Source organism: Apodemus sylvaticus, chromosome 2, assembly GCF_947179515.1.
Source record: "Apodemus sylvaticus chromosome 2, mApoSyl1.1, whole genome shotgun sequence".
Classification (NCBI taxonomy): Eukaryota; Metazoa; Chordata; class Mammalia; order Rodentia; family Muridae; genus Apodemus; species Apodemus sylvaticus.
In genome coordinates this window covers 171,573,359-171,586,510 of record NC_067473.1, presented here as the reverse complement: position 1 = coordinate 171,586,510, position 13,152 = coordinate 171,573,359, and the positions used below count along the sequence as shown (strand labels likewise).

General features: G+C 46.3%; 1 protein-coding gene across 1 annotated transcript in view; it reads right to left on the bottom strand.

The window, feature by feature from the left end:
- Etv6 (ETS variant transcription factor 6) overlaps positions 1 to 7,064 on the bottom strand; it is a 237,125-nt gene extending 230,061 nt beyond the window's left edge. Inside the window, exon 1 of the mRNA XM_052175098.1 lies at positions 6,717 to 7,064. The gene's annotated coding sequence lies outside the window, so the exon portion shown is untranslated. The remainder of the gene's footprint in view (positions 1 to 6,716) is intronic.
- Between the last annotated feature and the right edge of the window lie 6,088 nt (positions 7,065 to 13,152).

Here is a 13,152-nt window from a genome sequence, read left to right as displayed (position 1 = left end):
GTTAATAAAGTTCCCTAAATTATGTAAAAAAAAAAATTATCATTCCTTGGGTAGTGATGGAAAAATCATGGAATATCTGCATATATTTCAAATAGATTCCCAGCATTCACAGTGTTCATGATTTATTAAAGGGACACTTTATGGGGTAAAGGGGAGATATTCATGGATCGGGCCAAAAGCTTTTAAAAATAATAATAAGGTCATACAGAGGAAAAGATGGAGTATTGCAGTAAAGAGGATGCCTGGCCCTGAGACAGGACGGCCTAAGGACACAACCTCAGCTATCCAGCCACCTAACGGAGCAAGTATAAGGAATAGTACGATGAGGAAAAAGGTTTGAGTAAAAAGCATGGGGGTCAAAAACAATGAAGCCACGGAAGAGAACAGGTCAGTAGAGAGCAGGGGCTGTGTTTGTAAAAACAGATCACCTGGACACTCATCCTGAGGTCACTGGCTTGGAGCGAGCATCTGGCCAGTCCTAACGGAACAAGGAGCAACCCGCAGGCCCTCGTGGGTAACAGTGTGACCTCTGCTGGCGCTCTCTCTCTCTCTCTCTCTCTCTCTCTCTCTCTCTCTCTCTCTCTCTCCTCTCTCTCTTCTCTCTCTCTCTCTTCTCTCTCTTCTCTCTCTCTCTTCTCTCTCTCTCTTCTCTCTCTCTCCTCTCACTCTCTCCTCTCCTCTCTCTCTCCTCTCTCTCTCTCTCCTCTCTCTCTCTCTCTCTCTCTCTCTCTCTCTCTTTCTCTCCCTCTCCTTTGTCACGGTGATGAACCAACGGCCCATCACTCAAATTAGTTTCCTAATTTGCTTCCTAAAGGCGGTTCCGGCTCGCAGTAGTCACTGGGAACTGCAGACCCGTGATCTGGTGTCTGGGCCTTGTACCGCCACCAGGCATACAAGTCTAGGGATCTGAGGCGGATGATCACTTAACCTCTCTGGCTTCAAGTTTCTAGGTTTGTAAAATCGGGAGGAAAGCTGCCTCCAGGAAGACTTCGGTGACAGGGACTGAGGTCACTAAGCTCAGCACGTCAGGACAGCTCTCATTAGTATGCAGCCAGCGATGGTGGTGATGGTGAAGGAGGCCTGGAGGCAAAAGAGGAGGAGGAAGAAGGAAAGGGAGAAATCCCTACAGAGCAGCTTACCTGAGCAGGCTGTCTTAGGAGAGCAGACCACTGAAACAGCCAAGCAGTTCCAATTACATGGAAGTTCCCATTTTTTTTTTTTGCAAGGGTTCTGCGGTTTCCATAAGCACAGGCCATAGGACTTCATGAGGTTAGCTCAATCAACACAGGGTGCAGTGCCTCTACTTAACACAGTAAGGCCTTCTTCCTTATGCCAAAAGGGCTGCAAATTCCTGGGACCAGACCAGGCTGCGCTGCATATTTTCACTGTCAAAGATGAAAGGGGTTACCCAGAGAATAAACAGGGTAAATGATAGATTTGTGGTAATATTTCAACACCAAAGGACCAGTTTCAAGCACATGGTTGCACTCATTCCTACGCAATGGACGGTACAGAACACAAGTCACTCCTGCCTATTCACGGGGCCTCATTCTGAGATGTCCCAGTAAATGCTATTTTATTAGTCTGGTTCCCGAATGTACAGAAAAATCAATAAAGTGCGTTTGCTTTTTAATAGGCTGTAATTCTAACTCCTCCCCTAATTTAGTCTAGCCCTTCTCTCCCCAAATACTAGGTTTAGCAACGAACAATCCCCAAGCTGGACTCCCGTTGGCGTGGGAGCATTGAAGAAAAATCACACTCTGTTCAATAAATGCACAGATATTGCCTCCTCTTGCAGCAATGACAGACTCTGCCTGAGACCAAGTCATGGTTTTTCTGAAGTGGGATTCACAGAAAAAAAAAAAGTATGTCCCACACTCCAAGGGTCTTCGTGGTATAGACTCCCCTAGCTGGGGGAACCACACCAAAGGCCAACCATTAAAGCCAGCAATATAATGAAATTAGATCAACAGGTAATATCCAGCCACCCCTTCCCCCCCCCCCACTTCCCCAGGTGGTGTGTTTGAGAACAGGTCTTAGTTCTGTGGCAGCTCACAACTAAGCTATCCCCTGCCCCCACCCCTGCCGGGCACCCGCCCTTTACCTACCCTTCCCAGTGGAATTCCAGAATCAGCTTTCAGTACTCTTAAAGAGAGTGCTTACTACACAAAAGTCAAGGTCTGTCTGGCTCTGGGTGAAGTGGCCTGTGGCTCGCCCACCCACGGATTTATCAACAAGAGGTGACTTGACAGCAGGTAGCAGTGTGTTCGGCCAACAGTGGAACTGACACACTCTCATACCACGCCACCCCACCAGGTATCTCTGCAAACTGTGGTGCAAACGCAGGGTCCACCAGGCCCTTCTTCCCCCATCCTCCCTCCCTCCTACCACTTCCTCCCCTCACACCTGACTAGACCCTGACAGCCCACTGTTCCCACACACCTCATCTTCCATAGCACATAGCTCTGTGCCCTCGGACCAGCTGGCTTGTGATTAAAATGGACCACACTAGGAAGTGCCAGAGAGCAGAGCCTATTGTATCAGATTTCCCTGGCCTTTTATAGACACACCATGAACCTTGAGAATGTGATGTGGTGGCCTGAGACCCTGTGGGCCCGTGTTCTAACCAGGTTCGGTCGGCTATCACGACCACTTAGCTCTCAGAAGCCAACTGTGAAACACAGAGGAGTGTGGGGTCAGGGTCTGGCTAAGATCTCTCAATTATGACTTAATTCTAAATATCTGAAACGTTCCCAGATGCTACTGTCAGAGAAATGGGGAACCCTACAAGCTGAATCTTTATAAGGATCCCACTGCCTTTTGCGCTTACTAAACTTCTCGTTTTTTTAATTTTTGTTTTTGTTTTTTTAAGATAAGGTCTTGCCGGGCAGTAGGGGTGCACACCTTTAATCCCAACGCTTAGGAGGCAGAGGCAAGCAGAATTTTGTGTTTAAAGCCAGCCTGGTCTATTGAGTGAGTTCCAGGACAGCCAGGGTTACACAGAAAAACCCTGTCTCAAAAAAACCAAAAAAGACAAGGTCTCATGTAGTCCAGGCTGGCCTCTAGCTTACTGTGTAGCCAAGGATGACCCTGAACTCCTGATCTTCCTTCCCACATGAGGGGATTACAGGTTCACACACCATTCTCATCTCAATTCCTTTTTTTTTTTTTTTTTTTTGCTTAGACACAGAAGCCGTTTCTGAGATTATCAAAATAATCATATTATTAGTCGTATACATCAAAATCCTTTTAATTATTGGACAGACCCCAGGCAGAGCTCTGGAGCTTTGGGAGGCAGTAGGGAAACCTTATTAAATGCGGCAGGGCATGGGCAGAGGGGAAGGGGCACTCCTCTCCTCTGTATCCCACCACTTGGAGTCAGCCAACAGGACAGAAATGTTTCTGCACCAGCTGCCAGGTGAGAAACAACTATGGTCCAAAGATTGCCTTCGCTAACCAGAAGGAATATGAGACACCTCGAAGTCTCCAGCAAACTTGTTTTTTTAATGTGAATTTCATTCCATTATAAACCTGAGCTGCTAAGGAGAACGGGAAAAGAAGGGCCAGGGACTTGGTAGCACAGGCTTGTGTGTGCCGGATCGCATCAGCCAATGAGATCTGTCTGTCTGTGCCAAGCCTTGCAAAAGGCCTGTGTCCACCGGGCCACAACCACTCTCCACTGGAACTCGGCTGAATTTAAAACTGCATAGGTTACTTGAAGGTGAAGGCTGATGGTGGAAAAGCCAAACGTATTTGCCTTTTGTCCTGTGGTAAGCCCGATCTTCTGGGGAAAACACAAAATGAAACAAAAAATACCTGACTTCTTATAGAGAGATGGTCAGCCAATCCCAAGGAACAAGGAACAGAGCAAAATGCTACAGGACTCACAGAGGGGCTATTACAGTGCCTAACAAGGCTCCCTCCATGTCACTCTGGATGACCCCAACCTAGCCTACTGTAAAAGTGTCACACAAGGCTCTGCCCTGCTCTCCTGTCCGACACCTTACACTCAAATGGTCTTTATATAGGTGTCGCTGATTGACCAGTTGAGAAACTTTTACCTTGGAAACTCCACCCCAGTCTGACTCTGGTCTTTCCTAGCAGAACAGACAAGGGCTCAAAAGTAAACAAAGTACTTCCCCCCTGTGGCTGCCTCTGGCCAGGCTCCTGTGGTCTCCATCTCACCAGCTGCTGAGGAATTTACTGCCGCTGACCAGCTGTTTGGGCTGCAGGCGAGCAGATAGGGAAGATCTCTGGAGGAGTGAGAGAAATAGCTCCTCAAAGGCGGCCTTCCATGTCTTTAGCACAACACAGCATCAGCTCATCCTTCAAAGACTCACTTGCATTCGCCACCCCAAGAAAAAGTGCTGCTTGCTTGGGACTTGTTGGTAAATATTTTCTTTTTCTCTCCCCAGCCACACATCACTGAAGCATTTTCAGATGACCTGAACTAATCTTGGTTCTTAATCTCCATGGTTTATTATGAAACAGGATAAACTCAAGCAACTCCATGGAGAGACTCTTCATGCACACACACACACACACACACACACACACACACACACCTAAAAACACCCTAGGCAAACATTCACAGACTGGCTCCACAGATAACAATCCAAAACAGAAAAATGTTACTCCAATAGGTGGTAGGGAATAATAAACACATTTGGAAGACATATTACACACTGATGAAATAAAAAATAAAGGAGGCACCCAGAAAGTAGAGAGGGCCTGGATTACAGCAAAGAGCTAGCCCATAAAATACACGGGGTTCTGGGTTCCACCCCCAGGTCCAATGTTACGAAAACAAAACATAAACAACCTAAGACGACAACGAGGGGAAAAATGATGTCGGGGATTGCACACCGCTTCCCTATCACACTTGAGGATGTGTTCTGATGGGGTTTGGCTTCCTAGCATGTGCTGACTCTTCTTTCGGTCAGGGTGCAGTGAAAAACGAGCTGTTCAACAGAGAATCTCCTGCTTCCAGCATCAACCAGGAGCCCATCAGAACAGCAGGAATGCAGCAGTTGGTTTAGAAGAGGTAGGAGAAGCCACAGGGTTTGTTGTGCTATATAGTTGGTCCAGATTTTTCTGCTGTCAGGTTTATTGCCATCAAACCAAACACAATTTACTGATCTAATACCCTATTATTTAGTTACCTCTGTTTTTGTTATGAAGTGTGAAGTAAATTAGATTATCTATACAACAAGATTTTTTTTCCTGAACTCCACCAAGAATCTAATTTAAACTGCAAAGGAAAAAGTATCACGGTATCCTAAATGATTCAGGGAAGAACTCAAGGCTCCAAAGTCTACCCTAGATACTCACAAACACAAAAGACCAAAAAGTTCCTCTGGGCTCTTCTGTGGGGCACAAGACAAAGACACCAACGCACCTTCAAAGTCCCCATGAGCCCGACTTCAAACCCATGGCCATCATTCCTGATAAGAAACACTAAAGTCTGATTCTAATTATGAAAAATTAGTAAGGCAGTGACAAAATGCCTTTCCCTCCCATAGATCCTAGGTGAAACTCTGTCACCTCCCCAGAGAAGAAAGCAGGCTAGCTGCCCATTGTTTCTGCAACATCCGTGCAAGGGGCACATATTAAATAGGCCAAGCCATTAGAAAACTTGAGAAACTTCAGCCTTGCACAGAAAGCATAAAGCTTTCCTCCTGGTGACTGGCAGAACCTTGAACTAAATGTAGCATAGCAAAAAAAAAAAAAACTGGGGAAGACAGACAAATCATCCTGCCTCCCAATGGTGGCAAACTTCACAACAACTTTTTAAAAGCAACAAACTACACAGCACCACAGCCTATATGGACAGACTCTGTACATACATGCACACGCGACTACCTGGAGGCAGAGGCTGCTTGCAAATATCCCTCTTGAACTTAGAACAGGCCAGGGAGCCGGGAGATTGCAGCTTTTCGACTCTGGCTTGGACTGTCAGAGAAGGTCATTTTGCCCTGCCACTTCTTTCCCACCCTGCATCACAGGAGTTTTCTACTTTCAGATTACTCAACTTTCATATGCACTAGAGTAAAACAACTATTCAGCAACTTTATTCACCTTGGTTTAATTTTTTTTCATTGTGCAATGCCCAGGAAAAGCTGACACCAAGACTGTCTTAGGACTTGCAATCACAATCAGAAGAGAGGGTAAAAATCTTGTGTGATAGAACGGGGGGGGGGGGGGAAGGAGGGAAAGAGAGGGGGGAGAGAGAGGGGGAGAGAGAGAGAGAAAGAGAGAGAGAGAGGAAGAGAGAGGAGACCATCCTAGTGGAACCCCTAGAACTTTTTCCTTAGGGAGACCACCCCTCGGGAACAAAAGTTACAATTCAGTCTCACGTTAGGCGTAGGAATAAGAAGGGGTTTTTCTTTTTCCTTTCTTATTTTTAAGTGCACTAATTACGGAGGAGCTCTAGAGATCTGAAGACAACCCGGGGTTCCTCCTACCAATTGAGAGCCGCATTACATTGTCAAAAAGAAAGGGAGTGGGGTGGGGGGCCCAGGAGCCCCAGAGGAGCTCGGCGGGAGAGGGGTGTAGCAAGGTTACACTAAAGGGTACAGCCGAGGCCGCGAGCTGCATCTCCTTTCCCTCGCGCCCCAAATAATTCCCCGCCAGCCTCGCAACTGCACCAGCAGCCCCGGGGCAAGGGGAAGGTTCCGATCGCCCAAGGGGGGGAAGGAGGGGAATCCGATCGTTACCTTAATGCTACACTGAGCAGGAGTCTCAGACATGTCTCACAGCGAAAGGGATCAGGAAGTTCTCAGTTTTTTTCCACTTTCCTTTCCTCTCCCCAACCCAGAAACGCTCGGCGGGGCAGCGGGACGCGGTCATTTAAGAAGTTTCTTGCAGCATCGCCGCCGGCGGCCGCCCGAGGGGGAGGGGGGCTCTTCGGAAACCGCCGATCGGGAGCGAGGTGCGGGGGCGTGGGAGCCGGCGAGCACGGCGTGGGGTGTGCGGGTCGCGGCGCGGCGACCCGGGCGCAGCCGGCCGGCCTCGCGTGTCTCCTCCCACCCGCGGCCGGCGCGCCCGCCCCCGCCCGCCCTCCCGCGGCGCTCGCTCGCTCGCTCCCTCCCTCCCTCTCTCTCTCTCTCTCTCTCTCTTCCTCTCTCTCCCCCTCTCTGTCTCTCTCTCTCTCTCTCGAATGTTTTCCTTCCTGGAAGAGAGAAACTGAAAGGCAGAACTGAGAAAGCTCTCTGCTCATTGATCTTGAGAGTTTCAGGGCAGAAACTGACGTGAATTCCCAGCACCCGGCTCTGCCTCTTAAAGGAGCCACCAGGAAATAAAAGCTCGGGTTACCGCGGGCCGCGGAGAAATCAAAAGGCGTGCGGGGGAGGGGCGCGGGATGCCCACTGGGCCGCCCGGAGGCGGAGGACGCCTTTGGGGAAGCTTGCAGCGTGGCCCAAGGACCAGCAAGCCCGGTTCATCTCTCTTCCGCCTCCCCTGGCTGCGCCTCGGGAGGACCTGGGCCATGCACAGTAGGGGCTTTTCTGTGCGCTCCCCGAGGCGATGCAGCCCGGGGACCGCGGATTAGGAAGGGGCTTTCCGGGAAGGACGCGGCGCCGCAGGAGGAAGCGAGACAATGGCCTTTGTTCTGCGCGGCGACCGCGGCCGCTTTAAGAGAATCCACCAGGAAATGGGAGCTCGGGTTACAGGCTGCGCACGGGGAAGTGCAGTGCGCGACGCCGGAGACAAAGCCGCGCGGCCGCGCTCCGTCCCGGGGACCGGGCGAGCTGGGGCTCCCCGCGACGGGGGCGCCCCACGGCCTGACCTCCCGCCTTTCCCGATTCGAAATCCCCCGGCCATTTAAAGCCACAGCGGCCGCTACCAACCGACGTAGGTGACTGGACTACAAAGTTGACAGGGCGCGTTCCAGCAGATCTTAGCCCTCCCCTGGGCCGCTGCTCCGGCTCGATCATTGGCGGAGGGGACAGCCCGGGGTCTGCAGAGGAGGGGCTGCCAGAATCCTGGGGCTGAGCCGCTAAGCTCGAGCACCGGCGTTCCGATCACTCTATTTTTATTGCTATTTAAAATCTCTTAAAATGCCCACCGCAGAAGATGGTGTTTAAATTCTAACCTGCTAGCGTAGACAGGGTTTAATGGGTGGATATATAACGAAGAGCTTAATGCACTTCCATTTTGTCTTTTGACGGTAAAATAAACATAAATGTATGTGTGTATAAATGCATTATATTCAGGTTCCCTGCTGAGGATTTCACCTCTGTATTCCCACTAGTTTCTTGGGGAAGAGGCGTGGGGGGGGGGGGGGAAAGCAGTTTTGTTTTGAAGTAAAATCTCCGAATGTAACCCAGCTTGGCCTGGAACTCTGGGCTGGGATGGAACTAGTTCTGCCTCTGATTTTTATTTTTTTTTTCCTGCACACTTTTCAGCGCCATAAAAGACGTGCTCAGACTTCCACAAACAACACTTCTGTTCATACACTCATCAGAACACTCTAAATGAAATTTGCTAAGAGTCGGGGTGGGAAAGCACCCGTTGCTGACACAGTAATTTTTTTTGGAGGGAACCTCCAGGTACCACAACCAGTTTTGTCATCTAGTAGTCATGTTCACCAAAAGAACATAGACTTGTGAGCATTAGCTCCCAGCCCGGCTGCGTTTACCCATTCTCATCCCCCACAAGGACCTACCGGCAACCTTTGCTCCTTCGGTCTTGAAGCTTTCTGTTGTTACCGCTCAGGCATTTTCACTGAGTTTGGGTGGTTTTGTTTGTGTTTAGACAGGGTCTCACAAAGTAGATTAGCCTTGAATCCTGATCCATCTGCCTCCCAGTGCTGAGATTAAAGGCGTGCACCACCACACCCAGCCAGTCCGTGGTTTTTAGATTTTCTTGAGTCTGTAGTCCAGGTTGGCTTTGACTTAATGCAGAGAATTACCCGGAACCTTTGCACGTGCTGAAAAGAGGAGCCTGGGCCACTGTGCACTTGTTCTTTTTAGGGGCTGGGGGTGAGGGTGGGGGTGCTTAAACACCCATTGGTCAGTTTGTTTACAGCGCTATAGATTGAACCTAGGCCTCAGCTGTTCTAGTCTAGTGCTCCCCCACTGAGCTCATCTCCAGCTAAATAATTTTTTGGTTTTCCTTTGCTTCTCTTAACTGATGTTTGCAGACACTGGATCTAATGGGCCTTTGCTGAGTTAAGTTGTAGGCACCCTTATCTTACTGTTGGGTATCCCATACCTTCTCAGCACCTATGAGATGGGAAGAGGTAGCACCTAAGTAATACGATTTTCATAAATATGAGGATTTCCACAATGGTCTTTCCTTTATCTGTGGAGGATATATACCAAGAGGTCTGGTGTAAACCTGAAGCCAGACACTACACATACACACACACATAGACACACACAAACACACACACACAGAGAGAGAGAGAGAGACTTATACATACATAGAAAAAATTGGGCACAGTAAGGGACTAACAATAATTAGTAATAAATCAGAACAATTATACTGTAATAAGAGTTAATAAAACATACTACTGTGTCTGATAATTCCCATGTCCATGACTGACTGTAGGTAACTGGAACTGGGGAAAGCCAGCCTGTGGGTATGAGGGACCTCTCCACAAAGAGGGTTTTTGTTTTGTTTTGTTTTTGTTTTTGTTTTTTGTTTTTTTAAGCAAAAAAATCTGCAATTTATGCGCTTAATTTGAGTTAGCTATGATGGTTGCTTAACCTCACAACTGAATTAACTTTCAACTTCCATTCCTGACATGTCTTGACCTTCTCCTGGTGATTCACAGAGGTGGCAGTTTGAGGTAGGGTGTCTGTGGTTCCAAAGCAAAGTACACAGTAGCAGCTACAGCAAAAGCTGCATTTACCCCACAGTTGACGGGCTCTGCAAAAGGCCTTTTGGAAAATACTTTCAGCTCTATGGGCCAAAAGGCAAAACTGAGAACTCTGTTTAAATATCAATCTAATGAGAGGGCAGGAAAGTCTACATACTTTGAAGAGTATTTTTAGTTCGGGTCTGTTAAAGAAAGGAATGGAGTTCTCTTTGTGGAGAATAACTTTTATTGATCTGAGAGTCAATGCAAGTATTGCTCACTCTCGTAGCCCAGGCTGGCCTCTAATCTATACCACAAAGAATGACCTAGAGATCCTAATCCTCCAGCCTTCCCCTTCTGATGGTGAGATAACTGGCATTCACCACCTTGTCTGCCTTAGTTCATGCTACCTTTCAATGGAAATATACAGGTTCAGTTTTGAATTGTCTTTCCACCTCTATAGGGGCCTGCACAGGTTCATGGGTACCCATAAGTGAATGATTTTACTTGAGTTTCAGTACTTTGAAGTCATTTTTAAAATCATATTAGAACTCTACAGTGTCTCACAATAGCTCCCCTTTAGCATGCAGATTAGCCACAGTCAGCTGAAATTAGACGGACACTCAGTGGCAGGCAAATGGATTTTAAATATGGAAATATTAACGCATTTCCACTTTGCATTTCCACTGACATGTTTTAAAAACCCTCTTGGGACTGTAGCTTGAGTCAGAAAAATACACAGGCTACAAATCCCATGCTGGAATATCTTAACTGTTGACAGCATGGAGGGAGGCGTGAGAAGCAGCTCATTACTGTTTGTCATGGAGGTGATGTTAGTTGTGTCAAAATGACTTTACTCCGGTATACATTTTGCTTATAAGTTCTATTTACCATGCAGTTTTAGCGTGAATTCATGACAAAACATTTTCAGGTTTGTAGCAGAAGCAGATTTCCAAAGACATTCATTGTCCAGGAATGGCCATGTCGGAATGGCCACGTCACTCCATCGCATGTCTCTACTCCTCCCTGTTTCCTGGCTTCTTGTGGTTACGTCAGACGTTTTCATATTTCCACTCACCGTCTAGATCAGTGGTTCTTAACCTCCTAATGCTGCGACCTTTTAATACAGTTCCTCATGCTGTGGTGACCCCCAACCATAAAATTACTGTTTCTACTTCATAACTATAATCTTGCTACTGTTATGAATTGTAATGTAAATATCTGCAATGCAGGAAATGTGATATGCAAATCCCAGAGGGCTCCTGACCCTCAGGTTGAGAACCATTGTTCTAGATTGTCTTTTCAAGTTTTATTATGTTACAGAGAATACTTGTTCTAGAACTCTCAGTTTACATCGTTATAAAATCGTTACTTATGTGCGTGAACGTGGCCATACACATGGGAAATGCATATGTGGAGGTCAGAGGACAACTTTGCGAATCCGTTCTCTCCTACCTTTGTTTATTTAGATCCCAGCACCAAACTCAGGCCTCCAGATTTTCAAGGTGACTTAATCTGCTGAGCCATTTCACCAGCCTTCAGTTTACATCTTTAATTATTACCATTTATCTTCATGTAATTAACTGTGGCCCAATGTGGTGATTCAAGCCTTTAATCCCACCATTGGGAGACAGAGGAAGGCTAATCTTTATGAGTTCAATGCCAGCCCTGTCAACAAAGAGAGTTCCAGGTCAGGATAACAAATTGAGACATTGTCTCAAAACACAAAAGCAAACAAACAAACAAAAGTAATGCTACTCAGTTAAGAATATACATACAAGAAATTAGTAATTGCATAAATCCTTCTATGCATCTTCTCTCCTATGTGATACTATCTTATATTTTGCTTCTTTGGTTGTAAAATCTACTGTACATTTTGATGTATGAAAATGTATAACAATTGAAGGTATGTCTTTCTTTAATTTGTGCAAATGTTTCTCTTTTCTGCATTTTTCATTATTATTTCATGCAGATCTGGCTTTCCATCTCATACCCCTTCCCCTTGGCACCAAACATTGCTTCAGCGTCTACTGGTGATGAAGTCCGGCAGCTTTGGTCTATATAAGTCTGTGTTTAGTTCACATTCATTTTTGAAGAATATTTCCACCGTACATCAGCATAAAATTGGTTAATCATTCTCCCTTTTAGCTTTTGTTTTTATATTTCCTTTCTCATATTTATGGGTGTTTTGCCTGTATGTAAGTCTGTGCATCAGGTACCTGCAGTGCCTATTGAGGTTAGAAGAGAGCATCAGAGGCTTGTAAGACACTAAGTAGATCCTGGGAATTTAACCCAGGTCTTCTGGAAGAGCAGTCAGTACTCGCAAACTGCTGAGTCACCCTTCCAGGCCCCTGTTGATAACTCAAATATGCGATTCTCCTCCTGCGTCCTATTTTTCCCCCAAGCGAGTGTATTTTCCTGTTTCTCTTCCCTCACCCCCCAGCCCCAGCTACCCTGATCCTCCCCTTATATTCTACTCCCGTTTCTATTCTTCCTTCATGTCCATGTGGTCCTCACACCCATCATTCCACACTACCTATCTTTCAACCCTCTCTGGGTTTCCTTTCTAGATTTGTTTTTTAGGATTTTCCCATTTTTATATTTGTATATTTTACAGGCTAGAGGCTAGAATTCCCAGATGAGAGAGAACATGCAGTTTTGTGTTTCTAAGTTCTGGTCACCTCGTTTAATATGTGCTTTCCAGATCTATTTATCTACTTATGTGAAATCTTATTATCTCATTTTTTATTTCATTTGAATAAATTTCCACTGTATACAGGCTAGAAAGATGGCTTGAAAGTTAAGAGTACTCGTTCCTCTTAGAGGGGACCCAGGTTCGATCCCCAGCACCCACGTGGCAAGCTCATAACTGTAACTTCAGTTACAGGGGATTCAACACCATCCTCTGACACCCATGGGCACTACACATGCACCTGATGCACTTACAAACATGCAGGCAAAACCACCCATATACAAACAGATAAATAAACCTAAAAATCCCATTGCATATATGTATAACTTTTTACTGTGCATCCATCTATTATTGATGGACATCTAATCTAAGTTGGTCCCATTTTCTTTCCTTCATGAGTACAGCAGAAATAAATATTCCTTTGGTAAAAATAAACTTAATAGTTTGTATTTGGCACACAGTATGTGGTGTGTTATTTTCTGAAGCTGCTCTAAAGATCTCCTCTTTAAATTTGGTTCAGAATTCTGGCTATGATATAGTTGTCTTTGCAGTATGCTGATTGATGCCGGCGCAACTTATAGAACTGTTGGTTAATAATTTACTATTCATTTTAGAAATTTCTCATTTATTATCTCTGAATACTTTATCTGCTCATTTT